This window comes from Aphelocoma coerulescens, chromosome 3 (assembly GCF_041296385.1).
Source record: "Aphelocoma coerulescens isolate FSJ_1873_10779 chromosome 3, UR_Acoe_1.0, whole genome shotgun sequence".
NCBI lineage: Eukaryota > Metazoa > Chordata > Aves > Passeriformes > Corvidae > Aphelocoma > Aphelocoma coerulescens.
The window spans coordinates 111792301-111815917 of record NC_091016.1 but is presented as its reverse complement, the minus strand read 5'-3'; the positions used below and the strand labels follow the sequence as shown (position 1 = coordinate 111815917).

The window sequence follows — 23617 nt, the reverse complement described above, 5'->3', positions numbered from 1 at the left end:
TAAAAGAGTTATTCTGATCTTCTTGTATGATTTCACACTGAAAGTTCACACCATTAAACACATTACAAATGGATAACTATCTATATAGGCAACTTCAAGTTCACATGAGGCAAATCAAATTCACTTAACATATGGCAAAGAAGTACTGAACTAAGTCATATGACTTTGCATTTGCTCTTTCAAAAGTCACCCTGGACTATCACCACAGCTCAGATAATTCATGTTGACTGGCTATTCAGCAGTAACTTGTGCATATCTAAACAGCGACATTAAAATATTTTGCTGAAAATGTTTGTTTCTAAGTGTTACTGAAAACATAATGAAGATCCATACTTTCTCTCTCATCAAAACTATTTTTAAAGTATAACTTTAATTATAATTAAAACACATGTCTATAAAGTCTCTTTGATGGGTCAATAAATAACTTCATTTTATTCATGATACTTGAATATGTATGGACTCAGTTTCCTTTAAACTACAGCTAGTATGAAAACCTTTTACTCCTCAGAGCTTACTAGTGATTCCACCAATACATTATCAGACATTTGTCTTGTCTCTCTTCACCTCTAAATTCAGATTTAGTGTAATTTCTTTTCTCTCACTCCTTGCTAAAGCTGTCCCATTTTGACTTCCACTGCAGTGACACTGCCATTCCACCCTTTCAGTAAGATTTTTATTCAGTTGTCTTGCAGAAACAGCCTTGTTTTGACAATGTCACTGCAGGTAATGCACTTGCAAAGTCATTTTCTTTTGTAGCTTTTACAGTTCTCTGCTGTTTCCTCTCCCTATTACTAACATTCCAATTCTCCTTTAGGGGGTATGCATCACTCTGTTGCACAGTGCACTCCCCGTACAGCCTCCCCAGGGAAAAACAACCTATGCTACATTTTCACCTTCCATTTTTCTGCTGATGAATGAAAAGCCTACATTTCCAGTTGTGCACCCTGACTTGTCATCACGACGTTCCCTCTACTTGTCTGCTCTAACATAAAATTTAGCAAGACAAAAATGAACTCCCAGCTCAGATACTAAAGATGGATATTTTTTTTCCCATTGTGAAATATCTTGGAAGATATTGGATTCACTCCACCCAGCAGGTGACAGCTTTTGGGATGAAAAGCATTGCTTTAGTACTGCAATTGAAATCAGACAGGATGCCTTGTGTGTTGTTGGGATCCTGGGATGAACTGTACACTGCTCTTCCCCCACAGAGGTGTCAGAGATGCTAGAGCTGATGTTTATCAGCTCACAGGAGCTGTAGCCCAACCAGAACAAAACATGGAATAACAGCAAGTTGGGAGCAAAATCACAATTTTCTGCAGAGTAATCAGAAGATTTTTATCTTCTGCAGTGTTGATCAGAGTAATAGTTTCATCCTCACTTCTTCACACACAGACTACTCCCTCATCTCCCAGAGTCACTTAGTTCTCTTACTTAGCATCTTCACCTCACAATCACTAGTTTCACATATTAAGGCTGACTGTGAAAATATAAGGGTCTTTTATTTGTGAATTTAAGTCTCTGAATGTCTTTGTGGTTGGGCTAAGCATGCTGTCCTGTGGGCATGACAAGTTCTCCCTAGCAGATCTGTGAACCCACCCTCTCAGCTCTTCCCTCCCGGACAACCTGCACCATACATTCTCTCCAAACTCATGCTGTTTAACAGGAACACAGACTAAGTGTTGCTACCTTTTTTCTTTTTTTTTCTTTTCCAGTTGTTTTTGTTTTTTTTCTTTTACCCATCAAATACTGTTTGGATATGAAGGAAGCAGAATGAAACCCAAAGAAACAAGTTTATAGTCAGAGACTAAGGGAGAATGAATATATTAAGTAAGAAAGTCTTTTTATTATATAACCAGTTTTCATACTCAATCTCATTTTAATACATTTAATACTAAATTTGCAAGTCATTATCAGAATTTATGATGATTGGTTCAGATCTGTCATGAAAAATATGTTTGTACTACAAACTGGCAGTGACTGACAGTAGAATAAGTCCATTACAATAAATCGATATCCTTTATTTTCCAGTCATCATTATGGTGTTATTTTATGTGTTTTCTCTTGTAAATTCAGTGAATTAAATTTCAAAAAAATCACTGAAAACAATTTTTTTCCCCACAAATACAAAGCTAGTGTAGTTTGTAATGAATTGAATAATGCTGGATTAAAAGAAAGAAGAAAGCCAACACTAAAAACAAGCTGCAAACGAATAGATCATTATTACAGCATATTCATCTAACATTATCTTTACAAAACCTGTCAGCTTTCAGTTTGATGCTTCTTCCAGATGCTTCAAGTTTACAGAACATGAAACATCTGTAAAACCTAAATTAAGACAGCAATATGTGACATAATAGTTTTGGTAAATTATTTCTTGTTCACAGGATGGTTTCTGGAATCATGAGGATTAGTCCTTCACATCAAACATCAAAGAGTCTGGCACAGACAGAGAAGATAAACTCTGACCCTTGTGAGCTTGTTCACGTCACTTCTACCCATTTAAATTCCAGTTAGGTTGGTCAGAAGCAACAGAGAAAAGCTTTAAATTACATTATTAACAATAGGTTAAATCTTACACTGCTGATTAAATCAATTTCTCTCAGATAAAATCATAATAGGCCTTGGCTGTATTTGTCTGACAGGAAACATGGCATTGGCAATGCTTTGTGTTGCCTTTAATGAGTGTGATTGTCATCTTCCAGCAGGGAGAGTACAAAAGCCACCTGCAGGTCTGGGTGAATGGGATCACTTATCGATCAAGTTGTCAGGCCTGTCAGGCATTCAGGAACAGCTGAATGAGTACATAAAATCAATGTGATCTTGTATTTATATGGAGGCTCCCCAAGTCAGTCCCTGGTTAAAAACTTCAACTAAATTAGCTACATATAAAATATAATTTCTAAAATTGTCTAACTCACAACATTCATGCTTAAAAACATCAAGTTGTTGAATAGTATTTTGATTTTTTGAAGACAATTTGACATTTTAAAAATCATTTTGGCCAGCTTTGTCTTGGGGTAGAACAGCAGCCTACGCAACTATTTCTTTATCTCAATCTGAAAATGGTTTTTAACTGTTGTTTATTATTTATATTTAGTTTCTTCTCCCCATTTGCTGAGAGTCAGCTCCATTTTAGCAATGATCTTTGCCGCTGTTCTGCCATGCTGTGAAGGTGAGGCTGTTCTAGAAAGACAGTAAGCAGACAAATAGAGAAGTGCCTCATCTTCCTTAAAAAAACTGCATGCTGGCATGTTTGCACAGAGTGCAAAACTGCACTCTTCATGGTCCGAATCACCTTCCTGGGGCTGGAGCAAGGAGAATGGAAGGAGAGCAACCCCAGTGAGGAGGTGTAGCAGGAGGAACCCTTCACTACCTCCAACTCAGCCAGCTTTGTCAGCCAAGGTGGATTTTAGACTGATGAATGCACAGTTGAGCCCTGAGTCTGTGAAAGGCTTCAGAGTTACTGGGAATGGAGTAAATAACATTAAAGTACCAGCCCTGCCTCACAATCTTCCTTACAACAGACAATTAACATGGTCATTTTAGTCTGTGATGCAATGCATTTCCATTTCCAGTCTTTTGTTAGGTACTATCTTTTCTGTTTTCCATCTGTCACTCCACACCCACGTTTTATAATTTGTTCACTGGATTTCAATTCACATCCTACCCTTCCCTCACTCCATTATTCTCCCCAGGGAGCCACTTTCTCCACACTGTCTCCACATCTGCCTTCTTTCTTCATTTGTTTGTCTTATTTGCTGTCCCTAAATTCACAGAGGAATAAAACTAATTCAAGACTAAAAAATGGCTTATTTAATTCAAATGTCTTCTCTCTGCTCTTTTTGATACATGACATTTTTTTCTTTGCAGATGGATAGAATTCATGCTTGGACATGAAATGTATTATGAAGTTTGAAAGGCACTTTTTTTTTTCTTTTATTAAATCTTCAAATTTTTATCAGCGCATCAGCCATCCCTGCAATTTTCCCATATAAACTTGCTTCACCATTGTGCCTTTGGAATCAGATTAGTTCTCAGTCTCTTTCAGAGTAGAAGTTAATCAGCTAAAACTTGGTCTATTTTATAGCTGTAACATCACAAGCACCACAATGAGCAAGTTCATTATAAGTGAAATAATAACAAAATTTTAGCATCCATTCATATCTCGGATAGAAATAATAAGAATACTACTTGAGGAAATCTCCTTCCAGCCCACAGGTTGTTTACAAAGTCTGTTCCCAGAAGTCTCCTGGATCAAACCTTTTTCTTCCCAGCTGTGAACAATTAAGGAGATCTTCAAGTTTTCATACACTGCAAAAACAGAACCCCTCAAATTCTGCCCTCTTTCACACAGGGATATGGCATCTGCTCTGATTCAGGGAGAAATCTCCATGGATATAAGGCTGAAGTTGTCCCAAGTCTTAGATGTCTGAATTTTAGAAGATAACACAATATTTAAAGGCATGGATTATGATTGCAGATATCATTGTAAATGTTGTTTTAAAGTCAGACTGAGTTGATAGGAATGCATTTGTGGTGGATTTAAACTTTTTAAAGTAAATTTTGAGAGTGTGTAAAATATTCTTGGTGATGAAGAGGCTGTGACTGTAGAGTTATCTGATGATTAATGAGAACTCTGAATTAAATCTCTAAACTACATGTCTATTATAACAGGTACATGAATGCACAGCAGAAGGAGTTGGTGGGGGGAAGAGAAAGGATGCTTACATGACTTTGTTGGTGATAGTTTAGAATCAGTATGTTTCAAGGCACGTTATTACACGTTTACTAGAAAAAGTAACATTCAGCTGAACCTTGCACAAAGAGCATATTTCACCTTAATTAGTGAGAATTTTGCTTCTTTGGCAAAAGCAAGAGTGAGATCTTGGATTTTAGTCTGTCTTGGCCAATACAAAAATTGGTACCCAACTGCAGATGCATAAACAGGTTCCTGATGAAATGTGTGCAGTTTAATGTCAGCACAAAGGAAAACACTTGTCATCTGTATCACTGATTTGCTGAAGTACAGAATGAGCACTTTTCTCACTACTCTTGATCTTTCCTACTGAGTGCTTCCATACCTTTAACATCCTCTTTTCCTGTATTTTCTGATTTACACATAAGATTTTTTCAGATAGTTTCTGTAATTCCTTACCTACAATGAAGTTTCTCTCATATTATTGTTTTGAAGCTGAATGTATACATAAATCCTAAGCAAAAGCATCTAAAACTAAGTGAAAAGGGACAGTGAGGGGGGAGTGGGGATAGTTTAGATCAAGATATATTAAGACTTGTCAGTTTATTTCACCTTTGTTAGCACCTCAGAAAACCAAGGAACAGGAGTTGTCCACAAGTAGAAAGTTCTTGCCTCTGAATCCCCTCTGTGCATTTATACTCATTGCTTCCCTTCCCTCTCCCTCAGCCTTCGTCTAAACATAGCATTTCTGCTCATCAGGGTTTTTTTCAGTAGTTCCATTAAGTCGTGGGACCACAAAAGGAGCACAGCAGCTCTCCCTGCCCCAGTTCTACATGTAGTCTGACAAGGCAGGGCACAGAGGAGCATCATGCTGTAAACTCCTGTTTGCTAACACCTCTCACTCCTGAGGGAGAGAGCTATAACTTGGGGAATGGCTGTGCTCTTTATTGCCTCTCAGTAGGCATCTGTAAATCAAACTCAGTAAGCATCTTTCCCATTTTCATATGACCCCAACAGCTGGATCTGTTAATAGCCCGAACCAGTCCTAATCCTCTTTAAGTGACTGAATAAAATTGGGGAAATATCTTAATTTTTGTGTGCCATAGATAGACTCTAATTACCAGATACTCAGATTAGGAACCTGTCCCCTGAAAGACTGCTAACAAATTCTTTTTTTAACAAGTTGGGGCTTTCATGTTAACACTAGGATCCTGTTTGTTACGACTTTGATATTATGGTGTTAAAGAGCTTTATCTTCCAAGTGATATTTGAACTATTTTAAATTTATTATAATTATTTCTCTAAGATTCCAGTAGTTATGTACAGGAATGAGAATTCATAGCTTAAAATGCCACTGGATATTTAAATTCTTCTGATTATAAAGACAGTTTAAAACTAACTAGAAAAATGGACTTTAGCAGACACTGTCACACAGATTGCAAGTTTCTACATATTTTAAAATGTATGAGTTGTGAAATGATACAAGGAACTTTGAAACCACGTCAATTATTTTGCATCTGGCATTGCACACCACCTGCATAATGAGAGAGCAGAGAGCTTGATGATTTTTGAAACTTGTTTCAGTGAATAGTCACATGAGCACATTATATTGTTCACCAGACAAATGGAAAGCTATCGATGTCTCAGAATTCCAAAATTACTTTTTACTGAATCTTGGCTTATATTTGGCTTTGTTTGTTTGCTTTGTCACTTTGGCATATTTTGATATATCAAAACCTGAGTATTTTTTATAAAGAGCAACTTAAATTATATACAGCTAAATCCTTTTTTGTACATGCAGTTGGGCTGCCCCAGGGGAATTGAAAGCAGAATGTGATATATGCTGTCTGAAAGGGCACATTTTAATATGTGAAGTTTCATTGTTTATGAGGTTTCAAAAAGACTCTGTAGCCAAAGAAGTTAATGTATGCAAACATTTTTTGTCACTCTCCAAATAGTTTTATTTGCATCAGAGCAGTGTTTCAGAATTTCTAAAAATTTGACACAGTATAGATGTGTTTAAGGAAAAAAAAAAACAATCAAGGGCCAGACCTAGCACGGTGAAGTTAATATTCCTATTGACAAATGCTGATTCACACACTGCAAATAACACAAATTCTTAACAGCAGAGTATCGAAACTCTGCATCAGTATATGTACTTGAACATATCTTAGAGAAAATTTTGTGTGTAACTTCATAATTCAAAAATCAACAAAAATAATAGAAAGGCTACTTGCAAGTAAATTCATTACAGCCTTGATGTCCTCTGCTCAGTACTTTGCAGAGCCATTTATACCACTGTGAGGCAGCTGTTACAATATGACATCTTACAGCCTTTTAACACCTGTGTAAAGGTGTAATAACCCTTATGCCAGTGTAAATATTATGTGCAGGAGGACACTTGATCCTTAGCTTGTGAAGCACAGCCTCCACCTCCCTCAAACCAGATGGGTGTCCACAGATGAGCCAACAGGAGACAATGGCTGAAAAGAAGGACAATGCTGTAATTGCCTGCTAAAAGTGAAGGGTAAGGCCTTCTGTAGGTCTGCTAGAGCTACAATTGCCTGCCCTTATGTCTTGGAATATTTGTACTCCTAAAACCTTAAAAATATGAATTTAATTGTGTTACTGCAATATTACAGGAGATAATAAACTTAACTTCCTCTGGCATCAGCTTCTGAAAAAGTTTTGGCTCTCCAATGACCATTTCAGTGGTGTACATGCAAATGTGAATTTTTACAAGGAGGCAGAAGTGGACTCCCAGAATCACATGAATTTGAAGGGTTCTCCAGAAGTCATCTACTGCAACCATTGTCCTGAACAAGTCCAGTAAGATCAGATTACTCAGTCAAGTACTGAGGCTCTCCAAGGACTGATTTTGCACAACCCCTTTAGGCAAGCTGCTCTGGTATTTGACCACCTTCCTGCTAAAAAATATACTTCTTATGCTGCATCAGAATTTCCCAGATTCCATCTTTCTCATTAACTTTCATCTCTCTATTGCATGTCCATCTCCTTTATGTTCTCTTAAAAGGTGGCTGTAGATAGCAGCAAGATCCCCATTTTATCATCTCTTCATAGGACTGAACAAACCCCGTTCCCTCAGCCTCTCCTCATACATCCTGTGCTCCAGCTCCTTGCCCAGCTTACTGGTCTTTGCTGGACTACTCTCAGTGTAGAGAGAGTATCTCTACCTCAAATATCTACCTCAACTAGGGAGCCCCAGACTGGACACAGCGTTCAGATGTGATACCCCAGGTGCCAAACAGGGGGAAAGGATCCCTTCCCTGGAACTGCACACTACACTCTTGCTCATGCAGCACGTGGTGGGTCACTTTTGATGCAAGGGCACACTGAGGATCATGCTCAGCTTGTTGAATACAAGGATGTCCAGGCCTTTTTCTTCAGAACTACTTTTCAGCCAGTCTGCCCCCAGCCTGTTCTGGTTAATGGGGGTATCCTTCCTATTCCTTCCCCTGTGCAGAACTTGACATTTGCCCATGCTGATTTTCATGAGGTTCCTGTCTGCTCATCTCTCGGAACTGGCAGGATCCCTTTAAATGCCAGCCTGGTCCTCAACCACATCCACCACTCCCCACAGTTGGTTAGCATCCACAAACTTGCTGAAAATCTGCTTTGAGATATCTGAAAATAATTTACAGAAGAAATCATCTGCAAGGGAGAGTAAGGCAAAGAGTTTTGAGAACCACATCTCCTCAGACCTGGACTGAACTCCAGCTGCCCATGAAGTGAATGTCAAGGTTAGCTCACAAGACACCTATTAGAGCTTTTGAGTTGCACATGTGTCCAAGGAGACACTCACTTTAGGCACAAGGAATGTTCTGCTGGAGCAATTTTTGATCCTCTGACAGATAAAGACAGTGGGATATATTTCCAAAAACCATTCTCCATCTTTTGCTTTCTTATATAAAAGCAATACATGGATTTCTTGGTAGGAACCACTCTTCTGCCTCACAAATACAATTTCCCAACTAGAAAGGGATTCTTCTTCCTTGACCAGCTCTCTCTTTTTGCCCCCCTGACAATGTAAAGTAGGCATAGTAGAATAACTGTAATTGAATCATGTGATTGAGAAGTTCTACAAGATGTTCTGTGTTTTAAAAAAGAGATCTACTTTATAGTTTCTTTACTTATCAGAAAGAATCTTTTCTTCTTGAAAAAAAGAAAAAGTAGCCTACTTTTTCCACTCAAAATTAAACTTTACAGCCAACTTATAAACATTGGAAACAAGGTGGTAAGAGAAGCACTGGCTGATCTTTAATTGGAAGCAGAACAAATGGCTTATATCTTATAATCAAAAAGATTTAGAAGCTCCTCAGATCCATATGCAAGTGATTTATTTTTGATATGTACTAATGAGACATGAATTGAATAAATTTAAATTCATTGGAGTGACTGTTAGTGAAAGAGATTTTGTTTTAATTATCACCTACAATAACAATTTGGTTAATATCAGATGGTATCTAGTGTTTTGAATAAGTCACATCTTCCAAAATATGTAGATTTCCTATGAACTTTTTCTTGTTACTACACTTGCTGTCTTTCACTTTAAAGTGAGGCCTTTTTATCACCTTATTCTCTTCTCGGTGTTATAATTTTCATTGGTTTGAGAAAAGAATCAAAACTTTTATTGACAAATGAAAAATGAGTGAACTCTTTGAGTTCAAGATACATGATTCAGATACAATAGAAGAACTTCCCCAGGAACAGGGATTTAATTTTGGGGGTTGTGAATAGGATTCATCTATATTTTGGTGGACACTTTGTGTAGATTAACATATCTATGCTATTCTTGATACAGTTCTGGTGATTTATGTCAAATGAAACAACTCTTGCACTGTGTAGACTGATAGACCAAAATCACAGCAGTTAGTTGCCACCTGGCTAGTTCTGGAAAGAGATTTCAGATGAGATATATTAGAACATGTTTCAACCCTAAGATCTCTTTATTTGTTGACCCCTCTTCTCTCCCTGCTCCTATACTCTTCTTTTCATAATCAATGGAGACAGCCATTACAGAAAACCAGGAGTATTTGAGAGGGGGATTCATCAGGCCTATTTTAGATGCATACTTTAGGATGTAATTAATTTCACCCTAAAAATGTGAGTTGGAACTAGATACTCTTTAATGTCTCTTTCAACCCAAAACATTCTGTTATTCTATGGTTCTATGATATGGTGCAATTTACCCCAATAACTGTAAAAAGAATTTAGATTTTTAGTTTATACATAGATTTCTGTAATCCATCTGTGCTTAATTTGGTAATTTTCAAATTTTGCTTTTGGTGCCCCTAAGTTATTTGCAGTATAAACTTAGGCCATTTATATTCAACTGAATATTGACAAACAAACTTTCAGTGGTATTTCAATCCATCAAAATAGTGTTAGATGCCCATTGTGATGTCCAAGCATGTAATTAAAGGTGAATTAACACCTAACTTTCTGAGATGCTCTTGAAAGAAATATGGCATGCCTGCAATGTCATACATTAACAAAAATATATTTGAAAATGGACCCATAAGTTTCTCATTTATTTTGGAAAGTAAAACATGTCTGATAAAAAATTTTATCCTGACTTCTAGTATTTTCCTTTCTTTTCATTTAAATATTGTAGATAATATCTACCACTAAAGTACGGTAAAAGAGACATAAAGACAATGGCTGTCAATAGTTAGGTACATAAACTCATTTTTTTGGCAACTGACTACAGAATGAAATAGGATAACAAAATACCCTTCCTTAGTTTCAACCACTCTCACAGCACTCATACAGAAGGGTATGAGATACGTGCAGTGCCAACAATTCTGTAATATGATAGAGTAGTCCAAGGCTTAGTGTTAGATCTGGCATTCATTTGGTGTTCAAAATTAAATATAACTCATTTCCTGTCATTGACTTGTCATTAACATCAATAATTTCAATAATAACTTCTGATAAACTTTATTCAGTATTTATTAAAATAAAGGTATTAAGCTGATGTTATGAGATATCACGCTGAGACAGATCTGATTTCTGCAAAATCCTTTATACTAGTAAAACCATTATATGTAATTATTAAATATAATCATTATAATAGAGGCTGATCCTCTTGGCTGTCTAAGACTCTTTAGAATGACCTACTAGAAAATAACTTTAAATTGTATGCCCTCATTTTTCAAAATGGACAGGAACAATTTTCTGTTTCCTAAGTTAAATATTCTTTCGTTAACTCTGTAATAAGCATTCAGAGAAATTTTTCTTATGTAGGGCTATTCATTTATCTCTGGTGTGTGTGGGAAGATGACCTGTGGCTTTCAAATGTGAATTACCTTGCACCCTGAAATGCATTTTAAATGTTAAATACATTAGACTATTTTTTTTTAATTCCTTTATTTAAATTGTTTTCATATAGGAAAAATCTATATAGCCAGGCTGGCATCTGCAATATTCTGCAATTCACAATGGCACTGGTTTTTTACAAGAAATATAAGTGGCTATTTCTTGGTTGAGAAGATAAGCAGGAGTAGTATTAAAAAGGCAGAACTACTGGTATGATTTCTGGCAGCAGGTGCAATTTGCTGTGATTGCAGACATTACAGTCATTTCAAAGCCAGGCCAAATTTTACTCTGCTTTATACTGAATGAACACAAGGGGCTCCTTACCTTGACCCTTCCTAGACGTTTCTGTTCTTTTGGCTTAGAAAATTTTCCAGACTGCTGGTTTTTGAATTGTGAAGAAAAAAGGCAAGGAAATTAGGAAAGGCAAAAGAAAAACACAAAATAGCAACTGTGGTATTGATACTTTTTTCTACCTATTACTGTCTCTTCCCCTTCCTTTTTTCATAGCTCTGCCTGCCTTTACTGGAGGTGTCATTCATAAGCTCTGAACTTGTTTGAACTCTGATGAAAACTTGCCATCTTCTGAAGCATTTTCTCTGGACAAGTCTCCCACTAAGAGCAGAGCCACTTGAGCCTTGTGAGTGGGTCTCTTAACGTGGCCTAATGAAAACCCATCGAAGCTTAGAATAGACTTTTCCTCCTGCATCATCATGGTAATTGGGCTGTGGCAGTGTTCATGCTGCAGATCTCTTAGTACAGTGCAAATGTGATTGCTGAAAGCTTTTGAACCAGAAATACTTTAAGTTGCTTGGAAATACTTGGTCTTATAATTCCTGTGCTCCAGGGGATTTGAAAAAGAGGTTTGTTCTCACTCTGCTAAAGAAAGAAAGACATTTTATGAATTTCTCCCCTATCTTTGAAACCTGTGGAAGAAAAACATCTCATGGGGTTGTGTTATTTCAGTGTCCTATACTGTGGAAGAGTAAAAGAGTTTTTAATTTATTTTTCCTTTAAAAGAGTTTGTCAGTTGCAACTTCAGACTATCAAGTATTAGAATTTATGATGAAGCTACAAAGTCAGCTCTACCAAGGCAACTTTAAGTACACTATATGTTATCCACCCTATCTATGTGGATATACTTGCCATTGTAATCAGTGGGAGTTTTAGTTTAAGACAAAATAAATATAACTACATCTAAAAAATCTAATTAGGACCAGAAATGTTTTTCTATCAGAGGTTTAAGATTAAATATAAGATCTACTGTATTGAAGACAATGTGAAGCATTAAATATTTCTTAATAATGTATTGTTAATGGATTATCCAGAGAATTGAAAACTAGTCTCCCACACAAATATCTTGAGCATTTTTATGACTTATTTTTTGGTATGATCTCTCTCCCTCTCCCTCTGCCCTCTCCCTTTTCCCCTCCTTCCCTTCCTCTCTTCTTTACTTGGCCGTACAGGATTCAGGAATAAAATTCTTTTGAATATAACATGAATTGAAAGTTCAAATATTTATTAATAGCCATCCTCTAATTATAAATACTTTATCAAAACTATACTTAGTATATTTTAAATATGATAAAGCCATAATCTTGCTATGGTTTTATTAATTTTAAAAGGAAGAGTAAAGCAGTTGGAAACAGAAACTGTCCATTATCAGCAACACCATCATAGGGTTGAATTTCTCATCCTAGGTTCTAAACAATTTACACTGCTTTCCTGAATTAACCACAGGTCATCTTTTTGCTTGACCACGAAATGGTTTTTCTGGTCTCATATGGGTATTTCAGGTCTTGTTCAATTATGACTTAAATGAGTCCTCACTGAAACAAGCAGCTGAAGCAGTTTGGTATTTTTGCTTCCCACGAACCAGAGAATACTACCTCATCAACTCTGGCAGGAGAAAAGAAGTATGAACCTGCCTCATGTGTTTTAGCATGAAGCCTAGGACTTAGCTTCAGCTATGGTCCTTTGACCTTTTAGTTTACTGGTCATTACACTGAAGCAGTTCAAGTGTGTTCAGACACTGCAACCTACAGCCAGAGGCAGGGACTGTGGGGAAAATCCCTTAAATTGCTACAGCCATTTGTGAAGCAAATGGATGCCTAATGCCCACACCAGTGCACGCATCCCTGCACTTATGCAGATCGTAGACAGTCTAAATTGTATTCTTTTCCTTTCCTCTCCCCTGTCCTGTTTGAACACAGAGGAGCAGCTTGCATTCATCTATTTCTGCTTGGCCTAATGGAAGGCAGAATGGCCATGAAATTTTGTAATTCTCTGCCAAGGTCTGTAGACGTGGTGGAAACTGTTCATACCTTCTCCTAACATCCTTCCAAAGCCATAGAGCAAACAAGGGCACACAGTGAAGATTCTGTGTGTCAGTTACAGAATCCAGCTTTAAAAACTGTAAAGCTTTCCATGCATAAATGGTGCCAAACAGAGTAAAATATTAATGTGTGTTCCTGTGAATAATCCAGAAATGTCATCCTGTAACCTAAGAAAGTGGCTGCTCAGTAGTTTCCTGGCCTTCTGTGGCATCAGAACAATTACTGTGCTACATAGAACGAAGTGCTGCTTTGTGGTCTCTACCCCCAGGTCTGCCTCACAGCACAAACCCTTCAGGGTGCATTGCTATGGAAAATATTGCTGTGATGAAATGCCCCTTATTACATAGTCATTACTGATGTAATATGATCTCTAAAAAATAATTAGAGTATATTTTCTGTGACTTCTGAAGTTGAAAGGTATTCTGGGATGTGTTTTGTCTCCATGGTGCTACCACTTTCAGCCCAAGAAAGACTGTACAATCAGAATTTTTCAAAGTATTCCTGAGATATTTTAGAAGCACTTGATTTCAAAAAGTGATGTTACCCAGCTGCAGAGCAGAGGTTTCCTTTCAGGTGAAACACACAGCTGAAACACACAGCCACAGGCCATTCTTGGTGGTGTTGTCTCCATCAAAACATGTCTGTCCTGCTTGAAGCCAGTACCAAAGAGGTCAAAACTGCCCTCCATTTTGGGTGGTGGAGGCAGTGTGGGAGTTAAAGCTTCTCCCTGTCCCAATATAATAATAAAACAAGGATGTTTGGTTATTACACCTTTCGTGTATGTGGAATGCAGAGTCACCTGTTATACCACATACTGCCACATAAGGAGTATGTCACCATTGCTATTTATGGTCTTTTAAGTAAAAATCCACATTCAAAGTTGTCTGTTTCTTTAGTCAAGGTGTATTGCCTCTGACTCCTCAGCCTCTGAGTTAACAGTCAGTGTCCTTAGGAAAAAAGCTGCTCTCCTGCAGGGCAAGAACGTGAGAGGATTGTGATCATACTCCCTCCCCGAGAACATTGAATGGTGGGTGAAAAAGAAAGGAAGAGAAAGCAGAAGACTTTAGACCAGCTGTGGCTTTAGGCTGAGCCCCTTCCCTTCCCTTCCCTTCCCTTCCCTTCCCTTCCCTTCCCTTCCCTTCCCTTCCCTTCCCTTCCCTTCCCTTCCCTTCCCTTCCCTTCCCTTCCCTTCCCTTCCCTTCCCTTCCCTTCCCTTCCCTTCCCTTCCCTTCCCTTCCCTTCCCTTCCCTTCCCTTCCCTTCCCTTCCCTTCCCTTCCCTTCCCTTCCCTCCCCTCCCCTCCCCTCCCCTCCCCTCCCCTCCCCTCCCCTCCCCTCCCCTCCCCTCCCCTCCCCTCCCCTCCCCTCCCCTCCCCTCCCCTCCCCTCTTGTCTTTTCTCCTCTCTTGTCTTTTCTCCTCTTCTTCCTTCTCTTTTCCTTTGTCCCACAAGTTTGCAGTCCCTGTAAAGAGCAAGGGACATTCTGAAGCTGCAAAGCAGCTGCCATCACACTTCTTCCTTATGCAAGAAAACACATTTTCTATTTCTTTATTGGTGGTGTTCCCATAACTGCATGAGGGTTCTCTGCAGAAGTGAGGAAGGAAGGTCAGTAGCTAACCCTGATCAGGAATTTTCCAAAAGAACTTGGAAGTCTTTCTCTGTTCATCAACAAAAGGCCAACGGAAATTAGAAGGTTCCAAAATCTGCCTCAGTTCCTGCCACCTCACCTTCCTTGCTGTTCATCATCCATGTGTCTGGCTGACACAGCACCAAGTGCCTGGTAGCTCTGTCTGCCCAGCATGAGGGCTCTCAGATCTGAACAGGTCTAGTGTGAAAAATAACTCCAATTCTCCACCATACCTCAAATTGAAAAATACATTTTTTTAAAACTAGGCTGTCTTACTTTTGCAGGATTTAAAATTCCCTTACTGATAAACTATAGTCTTATTTAAAAATTTACAATTATTTAAAGATTTAAAATAATCCCCTACTTTCATTACCTTTTTGTTTCCCAAATATTGCCTCTTACTACGCACAGAAAAAAAAGTTAAAAAATTTTAAAAAGGAAAGATAGCATTTATCTTTTCTTTTTTCCATGCTCCTCAGTGCCAGTGAGAGCAATTGGAAAGCCCCTTCCACCCCCAGATTCCCAGCAGGTAGTTGCACATGTGCTGTGCCCATGATGTGCATTCTAAGTATGTTTAAAATTTCGTTAATAGTAACTCACATAAAGCAATTGCATTCCTGTGTTTATTTAGTTATGGAAAATGGGGCAAATTCCATTTTCAGAGCACTAGAAGTTTGAAGACTTTGTAAAAACTGTCTTTATTTCACACCAATAAGGTAACAAGATATTTTGGGTTATATTGACTATTTATATCTGTTTATTTCATTAGTATTGTTAGGACAGCTTTTTGAATAGTATGGGTTCATCACTTGGATATGAAGCCAGAGCTCAGTTTATTTTTAAAGTATATTTAATACTCTAGAGATAGATCAAAGAAAACTCTTCTTGCAAACTATCTGGTTTTGGTATTTTGTTGTGCTTCAAAAACTTCTCCAAAAAAAAGGTCATTTTATGTTAAAAAATTGAACAAAAACTGGTACATGATCTGAAAATATTTAGCCATTAATCCACATTTCTAATGTACCTTAAACAATCTTCAGATATTCAGTCTGCCTTGCTTCCAGGATGCCCAATCTTGACAAAATAAAATGTGACCAGATGCCCTGCAAAACATATACATTTTAGTAGTAAATAAACAAGTTCCCAATAGTTCTCTTGCAGTCAGCAAGGGAACTAATTTCCAGCTGCTTGTTTTCTTATAACAGCTGAATAAATACATTCCCGGTGCTATAATACCTCCAGCCAGACAATGATTACACAGTAACTCAAGACCCAGTTACTCCTCCTGCTGTTGTTTATCTGAAAGCAGGTGGGATATCGCTCAGGTATGTCTCAAGAATTTAATAAGATTCTGAAGATGAGAGATCTTAGCCAAGAAAAATCTCTCTCATGGGAAGATGTAACTGGGATATTTCCCTTTCATTATTATATTATGGGTGTATTATAGGTGACTAATTTAATGTGACAACTGAAAACAGAAAATTAAATTCAGTAAATGAAGCTTATAGAAAATAACAAAAACTTTGAAAGATAGAGTTATGTGACAGGGTTGTTTATTGTGATCCTTAAGGGGATCATACTTCCTCAAAATAAACTTACTGTTATTCTGTTTCCTGGGCTTTGGACTTTGAACTTTACTAGTTTTTTCAAAATGCATCATTATCTTTACTCCTAAATAGCTCTATAATCAGTCCTCCTATTACTGCTGCAGTACTAGACTTCATTTTCTTAGCAAAATAATGAGGAATGCAATCTCTCATCTTTGCAGGAATTCTGTGCATTGAGACTGCTCTCCACAACTGCATGTAATAATACAGCTATGCAAATTTTAGTACTGCTTTTATAATGCAGCTGCCTAGATTTACAGTTCATTCTTTAGAGGAATAACATGTACAGTCAAGTCCCTCTTCTAGCCACTGACAACACAGCATTTGTAATTCTTCTGCTATACCTGAACTATTATGGCCTTGCTGAAATCAAAAAGCTCTAGTAATGGGAAGTCCTTTGCCATTCACTTGACCAAGATCTAGGGTTTTCTTGAAGAGCCATTTTCTGGGGAGGTCATGTTGGACTTAGAAGGTAAAGGCAAATTTCTTAACCACTTTTCTAGATAACTGGGTTACTGAATTTTTTTTCTTGTTTTATTATGCCTACAGTGTGTGACAGCCAGAAGTGAAAACTCCGTGATAAATAAGTGTTACCAAGCTCTGGTGAGTCACATTTTCTTCTCACACATTGAGTGGGGGAGTACACCTGATGGCAAGTGCTGCGTTCATGCTGGGAACTGTAAAGCACGGCCAGGCTCTGGGGACACGCTATTGCACAAGTCACTCAACAAAGAGCAGATGCCTAGAGACTTTCTGACCAATAGTGTTAACATCAACAGTCCTTACACAGGACTTCTTTCAGACATTTCTGTTTTTCTTATTGTGGCTCACTTTTCACATTTTTCTTAACATTTCCCATAAAGAATTACTGTGACCCTCCAGCCATTTGTAGCTCTGATGTTGACTACAGTAAATGTGCCTGACCAAGGCTTAGTGAAATCAGTCTTGGTGAGACCTAAAATACTTCAGGTGGATCCATCCCAGTTAACCTCAGACACCTAATGGTAAGATACTTAAATTTTAGTTAGCTGTTGAGAAACAAGAAGCAACACCAGATGGTAACGTAACTAATCCTGAAGTACATGTCTAAATTATTGGGGGAAATGACCTCCAATAAGTATCTATTCCTGCCCATTGACCAAAGAGAAAGACAAGGTTTAGGCTTAGGCAGTTGATTAAGAGATGCTTATTGTTAAGTAAAATGAATCACACTAGTGCTGGTTACAGCTAGATTACCCAGTTTTATAGGTCGTCGCCTAAAAAGCCAGCACCTGCCCTCAGCATTGTGAGTCAGTCAGCCTAAGATAGGAATGGGGAAGCTAGTCATCCTATATATAGATGTATATACAGGCACAGTGTGCAAGCCCAGTACCTCTGAAGAATGATTCATGGGACTAAGTGCATTTCCATGCCTCCATTAATCATAGGCCTTAAATGCTTCTTTAGAGGTGCCCCAAGCCAGCCAGTGTGAAAATCTAGATTATGCTGCCCAGATCAATATTGCTAAGTCTTCTTTTGGAGAAAAGTCATAATTTTGGATAGTGGTCTCACAAAAGGAAATGAGAACATTAAGTTCTAGCCTTTTTCACTTTGAGCAAGTTTAAGCACTCAAGTCTTGTGTCATAGTCCCTCAATCATCACTCACAAATACCAAGTGTTCTCGTCAGAAAGTGATAGAGCCATGCACCCTTTTCCCATCTGCTTTATCTCCTGCCTGGAAAATATTAGAAATCAAGAGGAAGGTGAGAAAGTTGTGTAGTCCTAATTTTCTCCACAGACTTTCCATTTAGAACAAAAGACCTTAGAAATGTTGGGACTCAAAAGGTGTATATTGGTTGATTTGTTAAGGTTTGGTAAGTGATTAAAACCACTGACTGAGACATGGACTGAACTTGGCTCATGAGTCTTAGGTTTCAAGAACAAATTCCATTAAACATTCAATAAAGACTTCAAAATGTGCTTTCTTCTCAAAATAGTTGATTTGCAAGAATCTTTGTCTGGTGTTCTTACACCATCTCACAGAGTATAACATTGGACTGATAAAAATGAATGAAGAAATCTGTTCTGATAAGTTCTTAAGGACAGATAATAGTCCCAAACAAACAGTACTTCAGAGGATTTGGCCCATAACATGATGAAACTCTTGGTTCTTAATTCGGCTTCATATTTTCCGTTGCACACTAGGGGATAAGGTAAATAAAAAGGTAAAGGCCATTCAGAAACTTTATATGCCAGCAAAACAGACTGTAATGCTGCTCTACATACACGTTTAAAACTAGACTTCCTGTATCTTAGGTAGAGCATACCACATGGTGAATCCATTCTCAGACAGACGTGTCTTTAAAAAAATCATCTTATTTATTTAGATATTAGAAGCAAATGACTGAAAAATAATAGGCCTGTAACAAGCATAGATGACAATTAACTTGTTCAGCATTACTAGAATATGCAGATTATGCTAGACTTATAAAAAAGGGTGAACTCTGAAATGCCTGAGTGGCACACCACCTTCCTATAACTTGTTCTCATACATGCAAATGTGTCTTTCACACAGCAAGCTAATGGATGGTATCAATTTCCCCTTAAAAAACTTGATGATCTTGAGCACAAGAGTTCACCTGCCACAATGTGAATATAAAGTAAACAAGGTCAGGATGGAACTTGTGAATCATTGGTTCCATCATTTGCAGGCCGAGTCAAGTTGAAAACCAAATGCATTTAGCATTGACTCAGACTGGAGCTTCCTGACTCAGTGTGTACATGCAGCGAGAGGAAATCCTATTTAAAAGTAAACCTTCTAAAAAGCAGATTAGTCTCAGCAAGATTTTCTGTGACAGAAAGGTGGAAGTAGCTCTCTCAATTTTATTCTTATTTGTGGAAGGACTGAAGTGCCTTTGAGTGAAAGACAAGAGTTGATTTCATATTTAACAACTGAATTGTTCATTGGGCTTCATGTTTTATTCGTGTTCAGGTGGGCGAATGGAAAGTGTGTCTCAGCACAACAAAAGGGGGTGTAATTTTAAGTGCCTCTTCACATTCAAGGAGCAAAATATTAAGTGCATTTCTTCATTACCTACTAAAAATAAATGCAGCAGGGCACTTTTTAACAGGAAATCTTCCCCTTACTGAAAGCTGTCTGTAGGTAACCATACCAAGCTCTAACATGTTTTAGGTAAATCCTTTGATTTAATATTACTCTATTTGGAAGTGATAGCATAAATTCAAGACAAAATAGTCTAAGTAGTAAAACAGAGATTAAAAAATAGAAGTACCTCTGCTAAAATATTTGGGTCTAATCCATCATATCATGTACTCAATAGGAAGGGTATTATTGCAGTATTGTATAATAGATTTGTAAATTTGCAAGGAATTATTGCCCAAATTATTGCCCAAAGTGAGAACACTTGCATTCACCAGCAACTTCTCATGTTTGAGCACTCCTTTTCAGATAAATAATCATATTTATATTTGTAGGATCTAGGTCAGAATTCAGAGCTGTCTGGTGTATCTGTGGCTCTCCGGGGTTGTCAGTGCAACTCAGCAAGCATAAAAACATTTGACATATTCAGGTGTTTTTTTGGTTTTTTTAAGAGGGGCCAGTTTAAATTACTAAAAATGTCCTGTATGTATTTAATCTCTTGCAGTTAATCAATAAATATGTCCAATGTTTCCCAATGAGTTAGAAATACAAATGTTATTGCCTTTCAGTACAATAAAGATGCCAGCAAATCTAAATTTCTTTTGAAGCAGCTTTTCACTGTCTTGAATTACTTAGGGTAAGATTCATCATTGCATGTCTTCTTACTTTAGCCACTTAAAATTTAAGCAAAACATCTGAGACAGTTGTCTGGGCTCCCTTTATCACCTACAGGGAGAGACAGGCAATCTCCAAAGAGCAATGCCTCCCTCTTGTTTTAGATACCTATTTTAGGATGAGCTAAATCACATGCTAGAGGTGCTTGTCTCTCTCCATTGATGATAAAAAGAATCTAGAGAGTTACCTTAGATGCCTAACTATTAGACAGCAAGAGATAGACAAGGGAGACACTGCCTTAAACACTCAGGAACACTACATTTATATTTTAAACTCTTTTCCTTAATACAAAATACTGCCATTATAAAGAAGCATCCAAAAAAAATCAGACAGATGCTGAATTTGGTAGATAGTTGTTCATCTATTAAAAGAGTAAACAAACAAACAAACAAGAAAAAATCCCCAACCAAACAGAAAAAGCCCTCACCTCTAAGGTTTTGAGTTTTGAATGATGGTTTTGAGACAGTCTGATGCAACCACCCAAAAATAATTAGCTCCTAAGATGTATTGAAAAATAAAGCATCAAAAGAAACTAGGAAGCATTAATGCTGTTGTGTAAGAGATCGAGATGATTCTGTTCATCTGTGTACCAGAATGATGAACACAGACTGGAGCAGAGTTAGCGAGGGACTGCCAGGGTAATAAGGGAGTTTAGACAAAGAAAACAAAAGTTGAGTGGAGTTGTGTTTGTTTTATGGGGGCAAGAAGTGATTCAGAAGAGCTATTTTAAGCTAAAGAACAATGCTGACATTACAATACCCTAGTATAAGTTCTGCAGGAATAAATTGCTCTGGAAATTGAAACAGTCAGAACAATGATGTTTTAAAACAGTCTTCCAATCAAAATAGAGGCAGAAATCTTAGCTGCTTCTTTAGATGAAATTGGGGGCTTTAATGCATGGGGTAATCAGACATGGTGCTTACAAGAGCTGAGGAGCTGCCTCCATATCCCAGCACACTCAAAGATCCAGAAGTCAGTGGTACCAAATCCCACAGACAGCTCCAAGGAAAGAATAAAATGAGAAGACCCTTCCTAGGCATCTGTTTCCAGTGATGGCTTTAAGACAAAAACATGATAAAGAAAAATGTTATTAGCCATAGGACTTAATTTCCTTACTGAATCTAAAGGGCTCATGTTGAGCCCCGAAAACATTAGAAAATTAGAATGACATCAAAGAACTGAGATCCTGAAGGAATGTTATTTAACTCCTACTTTGAAGATGATGGCTGCTATCTTTATGATTTTATTGTTTTGCATGGGTGCTTGTATTAGCAGGGCTCGAGTGTCATCACACACATTGTCTCTTCAGGCCTGAGCTCCCCAGTTATTACATCAACAGAGCTGAGTGTGATCAGACTCCATACTAGAATGATAGCTGGGGCATTTTGTGCCACACATGAGAGAAGTCATGACCTAGGAGTGACCTTCTAATCACATCTTTTTTGGACATCATCTTTGGTTTCTAACCTCTGTTAGGCTCAGTGGGAATGGGATCAGAATGGTCTGTTCACTCACATACCTTCAGTAATTGTGTGTGTACGTTGTGGGGTTGAACCTAAACAAAAGATTTTATTACCAACTATTGAAACATGACCATGTGCCCATGACTGAAAGCATTCAGTCCTGGATCTCCAATATTACGTAACTAGTACAGGGACTTCCTTCTTTTACTGTCTGTGACCTCTCATTTGATAATATAAGCAAAAAATGCTCTGGAAAATGGAAAAAGCCATCTTGTCACCACACTCCAGAAACATCCTGGAAGAAAGGACTGGAGCAATGCAGTTGATTTTGTTTATTTAACCCACAGATTTTTATCATAACCCTGAGCAAACGCAGCTGTGTCATAAACAAGAGTGTTGCACATGTCAAATATATCCAGAAGTCTGAACATGGTTAAAAGGTGATATTGCCAGTAGGGCATTGCAGTGCTAGGTTTAGTTTAGCAAGCTGCAGCTTTCCCAGAGAGCAGAGCAGGGCTGCTTAGGGCAGTGTGACCATTGCCACTGTGACCATTGACCCATTTGGACGGCCCTCACTCTTGCTCTGGCTAGCTGTCAGCTCAGCAACACAGTGATAGCAAAGCACGCAGAGAAGGGACCCTCATAGTGGCTTCTGAAGAGCTTTAATTTTACATCTTGTCCAGGTGGTTTCCTGAGGCAGAGAGACCTCCTGAGCAGGGAGCAGTGGGGTTTTCTCAGGGGCTCAGGAGCGGTACATGGGCAGGGTTGGGGTACAGGAACTGGTAAGGAGAGCCCAAGGGAGTGGCCAGGACTAGGGGCAGGGGAACAGGGGGAACAATGTGGAATGCATTTAATAAATGAATCAGTGGGAAATACAACACCACAGTAGGGTTCAATGATAAGTAATAACTTCGATCCAATTTCTTGTTTACTATGTCTACCATGGGAGGTTGTGCATAAGATAACTATTTTTTAACTATTTTTTATTTTTTAACCTTTTCCTTGACTGGGCAACAATTAGTTACACACAGAATCCTGAAGGCTTTTAATACTCTTGAATGTTGTCATATTTGTACTAACGCAGATACAATGCAAGGGCCGAGGTCACAGCTACTCCCCTGGGAGGAAGCCATCTCTACATGCCTCAGCAAACTGTCCAGATATTTGTCAGCCTTTTATTATATTTCAGAGGTACTCTGGGATCCTATATCACTTTTCTCCCTTCAGGGAAGCAGGCTGACTGGCTGTAAAAGCAGGTGCTTTTAACTAACTCCAATATATATTGGAGTTAGTTAACATAACTATATATATAGCTATGTTAGCTATATATATATATATATAACTATATATATTGTTATAACTCCATTATATTGCTAACTCCAATATAACATGTTAACATCTAAGCACAGAAGCTGAACCAATATAAATTCATCTGTTAAAAGTCTGCAGCCTATTTAGTAGCAATAAAAGAATGATTTTTTAAATAAATATCCATACAGTTTATTCTTTTTGATGGGAAGAGAAATAGTTTTATATCAGTATCATTTCACTGTAACAGCATCCTATTAGTCACACTAGACACTATTAATACACAGTACTTTTGGCCAGTAAGGTTTTAGCAGTACAGTATTGATAAGCAGAACAAAAGAGAAAGAAAAAGTAATTTAGTCCTTTTCTTGGAGTATGTTTCTACCTACAACGAATGTATGATCAACAGGGATCATAGGCTCTAGGTGGC

General features: G+C 37.8%; 3 long non-coding RNA genes across 3 annotated transcripts in view; all 3 read left to right on the top strand.

The window, feature by feature from the left end:
* LOC138108656 (uncharacterized) overlaps nucleotides 1-23617 on the top strand; it is a 170391-nt gene that overhangs the window by 90670 nt on the left and 56104 nt on the right. The window lies entirely within an intron of this gene.
* LOC138108657 (uncharacterized) overlaps nucleotides 1-23617 on the top strand; it is a 30248-nt gene that overhangs the window by 3303 nt on the left and 3328 nt on the right. Inside the window, exon 2 of the long non-coding RNA XR_011150043.1 lies at nucleotides 17152-17205. This is a non-coding gene — a long non-coding RNA (uncharacterized lncRNA). The remainder of the gene's footprint in view (nucleotides 1-17151; nucleotides 17206-23617) is intronic.
* Nucleotides 821-3771, top strand: LOC138108659 (uncharacterized). The gene is made up of 3 exons (XR_011150045.1): nucleotides 821-1097; nucleotides 2388-2473; nucleotides 3101-3771. It is a non-coding gene; the product is annotated as an uncharacterized lncRNA (long non-coding RNA).